The sequence below is a fragment of the Orbicella faveolata genome, unplaced genomic scaffold (genome assembly GCF_042242905.1).
Source record: "Orbicella faveolata isolate gen_17 unplaced genomic scaffold, um_ofav_v1 contig_46, whole genome shotgun sequence".
Lineage (NCBI taxonomy): Eukaryota > Metazoa > Cnidaria > Anthozoa > Scleractinia > Merulinidae > Orbicella > Orbicella faveolata.
In genome coordinates, this window is record NW_028301576.1 from 26,792,491 (window position 1) to 26,798,253 (window position 5,763).

The 5,763-nt window shown below is 38.0% G+C and overlaps 1 long non-coding RNA gene across 1 annotated transcript; it reads left to right on the forward strand.

The window, feature by feature from the left end:
• Window positions 1-467: 467 nt before the first annotated feature.
• LOC149099279 (uncharacterized) lies at window positions 468-3,416 on the forward strand. The gene is made up of 2 exons (XR_016203983.1): window positions 468-1,921; window positions 3,344-3,416. It is a non-coding gene; the product is annotated as an uncharacterized LOC149099279 (long non-coding RNA).
• The last annotated feature ends 2,347 nt before the right edge of the window (window positions 3,417-5,763 follow it).

Consider the following 5,763-nt stretch of genomic DNA (forward strand, 5'->3'; position numbering starts at 1 on the left):
TCTCGAGTAAAATATTCGTTTCCAGCAATCTGATGAAAGCAATTTTTGAAACGTTTGTGTTCTTTTTTTGTTTAAGTTAGTATAAGTATGTATGTTTTTTCATTTGCATTGCAACACCCACGACATCCCTGATAAAGAACGTTTCTACAGTACTCCGGGAAATGATTTTAACACTTATTTATTTTATTGAATCACGGATAACTTACAATATAGTGGCAGTTTTAGAGATACACTTAACCAATCCTCTATGGTTTATGGCAATTGAATCATTGATTGACAAATAAAGTCAAGTGGAAATACCATAATTTCTATAAACTACTAACTGCGTGATGGCATCTCTGCTCTTCTAGCTGTGTAGAAAATTTGTACCTACACAATATACTCAAACTCAGCTAGAAAACCCGAAATTTCTTGAATTGAATTAGCCCAGGAAGAAACTGCGTTTAAGTTTTGATCATACTGGGAAAAAATCCATCTTTTCTACTTTGGTTGTTTGATCAATTAACTGAAATTTGCAGATCATAACACTGGTAGACAAATAAACATTACAGTGGTCGATCTAGGACTAGGTTTACACTAAAGGAGTTTTTTTGGATTCGTAAAAGTTCCCGGATTCATCAATTTTAGAGTATTCGGATTAGTAGGGGTTTACAGTGAAAGGATATTCGGATTCTTAACCGTTTACACACGACGATAACTCCGGGAACATTCATGATGGAATGGTTAACAAGCAGTTTGTTGCCTCGACAATGAGAAACAAAATGCCTCCGAAAATAAGGCTAGGGGTAGGTTGAGACAGTCTGAAGTTTTCTTTCAACTCGCTGACCATGGTACTGTTGTCCATCATGTCAGGTCCCTCCAGGTATTTATTCTGGTTTTTCTTAATATCTACAACCGTCGAGGTTTTCGATCGTGCCATCGTCGTCATCTGCGCAGTAAAGTATAAATTGGGTTTCTGAGGAGTATGGCATTACCCATTATAAAAGTGATTACCTACACCTGAAACAGCACAAGGTGATCACCCAGCGACCGCCATCAAATGGCCATCAATGTGCCTACGACTCGACTACGACTGGATCATGTAATCTGCCATTTTCGTTCCACCGCAAACTCAAAAGATCACAGGCGGAAAAATATCCGGATTCGAGAGAAAATTGTTTACACGACAAAACTCTCCAGATTCAAAAGTTTTCGGATTCAAGGTTCCCACTTTAAATTCCGAATTCAAAATCTCCGGAGAAACGACCAAACCGGGGAGTTTTTATTTCGCATTCGTCCACTTTTGTGTAAACGGCAAAATCAATCCGGCACTAAAACGTTCCGAATTCATCACGAATCCAGAACAATTTCCTCTAGTGTAAACCTACAATCCTGGCCATAAGTTGTTGGGACACCTCCCCCTTTTGCACGCTAAAACCCTCGATTTCAACTAGGTCCTTAACGTTGTAGAACAAAAGATGAATAGAAGCAAGTACAATTGACCCCCCTCCCCCCTAGCAATGTTGCATGAAAATGAAGCTATTCTGAAGACTAGATCAGATGTGGGAAAAAAGGAAAAAGGGACAATAGAAAGTGGTTAGACAGTTGTGTTGGAACCAAACGCGATTGCTGAAAAATCGCTATTATTGGAATAAGACGTGAATATCTATCTTCTCGTCTCTTTAGTTCGAGAATACTGTTCTAGGAGGCGAACAATTCTTGAAACGTGGCTATTCTGAAGCTATTGTCAAGGATTTTTTTCTTCAAGATTTTTATCAACATTGACAGGGGGAGAGGGGTAGGCGGGCTTGCGTGGTTTTGGTCTTAAGAGAGGCTGCCTGTGAAGTCATCTGCCGTAACTGTAACATCCATCTTGTTTTGTTAGCGGAAGTCGGTCACGGAAGAGCGAATTTCAATGAAATATATGTATAATTTGATTAAGGTTACCGTATACCTTCAGGGGTGTCTCACGTCCAAGCGATGTAGCGCGTCCAATTTAAGCTGTAGATACCTAAACCCCCATATCAAATTAAAGCTTATAGAGCTGGCTAACAAACCATACCAAAAATTTCGAAATAAAATGAAGTGCCGATTTTTTCACGGCCACTAAATGCGAGCGCCCTAATCACCTTTTGGAAGCTACAAGTCAAAGCGAATTTTGTTTTTCGCCAATTTATTTTTTTTCTTGGTTTCAGGACAAAAAGCGCTAAAAAAGCGTGTCTGCGTTTTGCCACATTCACTTGCAGTAAAAAGTTACGGAACATTTTCAAAATAGGATTTAAAAAATGTGAAGTGATTGTACAAAAATTGCTCTCAGAGAAAAAATATTTCGAAATAAACAATTCGCAGACATGTTTTTGTTTTTATATGTTAATCTAGCTACTGTCCAAATTTGAGGGCAATCAAACAAATCCCCTTTGAGTTGTAACTCTTTAAAGTGTCTGCTTCAAGCAAAAAAATTTATTCGAGAAAACAGCGCTAAGAAAAATCTCTTGCTTCGCAAACAAACTCCGCCCACAAACGCCTTCAACTGGGTTCTCAGATCACAGAGCCAATCAGCGCTTGGAAAATTTACTACCATTAACTCGCGGTGAAATTTACGCGTGAATCTCGAAAAAACCCTTGTGTTTCGTAATGTGCTCAAGGCGGAGAGATAATTTTTCTGTAGCTCGGTTTTTCTTGAAGTTGGTCTGGCAAAATGGGGAAGACGAAAAAGGATACGAACGCTAGAGTGGCTGGGCGACGAGAACAAACTCAACAAAAGAAAGCGCGGCGGGGCAAATGTGCATGGATAATATTCCAATGGATCTCACTGAGTTGGGCGATTCATCGGTATCGGACTCAACAAAAGAGTCAATGTACACGTCGCTGTTATAGCTGTCGAGTTCCCAAATTTTTACAGAATCTTTCTTTACTCTTGACTCGATCTTTTTGCCCGCTGGATACGATAGCTATAGCTTCATCCGCGAGGCCAACTTTCGCTTCTTCACTCATTGATATGTTTTCATTTGTTCTTCGCTTTTTCGAACTGGTAAACAGAGTTTTCCGTGGTCCATGTTTACTTGTAACTTAATAGAATTACATCTAATACGAAAAATGCTGGGATCTGAGTAGCCAGCCAATTCGTGGTATCCATATATTCCCGCGAAAGTAGTCTCGGCTGATTGCGTACACGTTATAGGGCTGTCAATCAAGAGGGAACTTTTACTTCCGGCCATAACGTAAAACCTCCATTTCTCCGCCAATATTGAGTTTTTTTCAATTTTGTTTTCAGAAATTAGAGATTACTCTTCGACCACTACTTTGAACCAAAAATCCAAATTTGAAGAAAATTGCCGATCTGAAGGTATACTGTAACCTTAAGCAATTAGCCAAAAATAGGTTGGCCGCCAAAACAGTTTAGGGTTTAGCCTAACTCTAACCTTAAGTTTTAAGACTGAAGAAAAAAAGAAAAAAAATCATTGAGCATTTCAGTTGTTTGAAACAGAAACATTCGCGCACAATGAACTATATGTATAGTACGTGCGTAACCTGGAAAGCAATCCGTCCAGCACAGTAATTGTTCAAATTAACAGCTTACCGAGACACTCGCACTGTCGATGCCTCTTATTTATGATTTAAACTTTTATGATTTGTTTACTTTACTTTTTCTGACTTTTTAGCCGGAGAAAAGGCACTAAATGTGTTGGTACAAATAAAAAGGTTTAACCGAAAATCGATCCGTCGAAATCAACAAATACAAATTTAATCACTGTAGCGTTCCTTCAGATCACGTAAGGCTACAAACCAACAATATCAACTTGTCATCACACTTAACAAATGAACTTAGAACGATTTTCTTTCTAGAACTCGCTCTTGTAATTAAAATGATCAAAGAAAGAACGACAGCTTAAAACGACATAGCAGTAACACATGAACTCCAAGTAAATTGTTTTTAATTGGCGTTTTTAATTAAAGAAACTTCCGAAGCGATGACTTTCAAAATATTAAAGTTAAAAGTGGTCCATTATGTTTTTCTTTTTTCACCCAAATGTTCTAAGATAGCCATCTGCGGTTTGTTGGAAACGAATTACGTATTCACGGTGGACGCCCGCGTCACGCAATTGTTTACATTCTCATGGCGGTTCAGGGAAAAATTTGTGAGAAGCACAGGCCAAGGCCGGCGACTTAAAACCATTTGCCCAGAGATATTTTTTGATATTCAAACAGATGGGTGTATAGTTAACCCGTAGAAAGTATTTTTATGACATTTAAAGTTATAGCCCATAGAAAAATATGGCAATATTTTAGTGCTATAATTCGTCTGCAACACATCGTAATATTTTGCGTTTCTGTTCGATCTTGTTTCGGGCTCAAACGAAACCTCGATTAATTTTATTTTTCGCTCAGTCATACCATGAAGACCTGAGCTGAATGTAAAGACCATTGAAAGATTCTTAAGCAGCTGCTGTGCGACGTGCAAAGCAACCAAATTTTCAGAAAATTTAGCATAACAGGAAGTAGATTTTGAGCTCAATCGGGGCAAAATAGTTTTTCGTAAATTTCTCCCCAAAAAAGCTGCATTAGCAGAAACTAACTATGGTCCGTTTGTTTACTAGCTAGGGCCAATCTATGGGCAAAAAATGAGCAAAATCGATTTTTCGACTTGTGCCGTTGTTTGGTCCATAGTTATGGGCACTGGCTCTTAAGAACAGGGGCCGCTAAGGAGCAGACATCAACAATCTACACCCTTTATGTCACGGCAGATGGGAGACTGATCGAGGCAAGGATGGCTAGCTACGTCTATATTACGATAAGTTAGAATCTTTACTTTCAGTTTCTTGAAGTTTGCACACTTAGATTCCTTTGTTCTCTTTCTTTATTTTCGAAAGCGGGCATCAATAAACGAGATGCCCGCCCCTGATGCTGTGTTTGTGTTTATTAAGATTAGTTACAAAATATTTTATAATCGTTTCAGGGTGATTAGAGTATAAATATATTTTGTAACGTTTCGCTAATTACACTGGAGTATGTTCACTACGGATGGTTCGTGTTAACTGTAGAAGTATTTTAGGCGTGAATCCCTAAGGGGCTAGTAGGCTATTTAAGAATTTGTAAGTTTTGCAAGAGCCACTCGAAGGCATCTCTTTCAACTTTTCTTTTTAATTCTTCTGTCTATTCACTGCTGTATTTTCTTTATGATGATGTAACGCTCGCTGTATCCTGCATCAATAAACGAGATGCCCGCCCCTGATGCTGTGTTTGTGTTTATTAAGATTAGTTAGAAAATATTTTATAATCGTTTCAGGGTGATTAGAGTATAATAGCATTTATTGTCCAATACACACATCTGTCCGTATCTTCATGTGTATGGATTGAGATATACATCATGTATTTCATGGAGTTCCTTATATAACCCGACAATGTGGGGCCAGTTTACAAGCTGACTGGACTTTATGGCCAATCCCTTGACCATTGTTCCATTTTGGTTCACCTTTACCATCAAGTTCAACCATGTCTTTACCTATAAATGATGAGGGTAATGTAGATCCTTCAATGTACAAGTTTTGATATTTCCTGCTCCAACATAAATTTGATAAGATTTGGATTACAATTGACATCAAACTATAACTGTAAGAGTTGATAGATTAGTCACCTTAAGAACTCAAAATTATGAGTTCAGATTGTGACGTTTTTAGGATCATTTTGAAAATGCATGCAGATCATGCAAATTTGTTACAACTCTGCAAAAAAATTAACTCAATCATTTGCTTATTAATAATTATTTACCTTTTCTCTTGCATC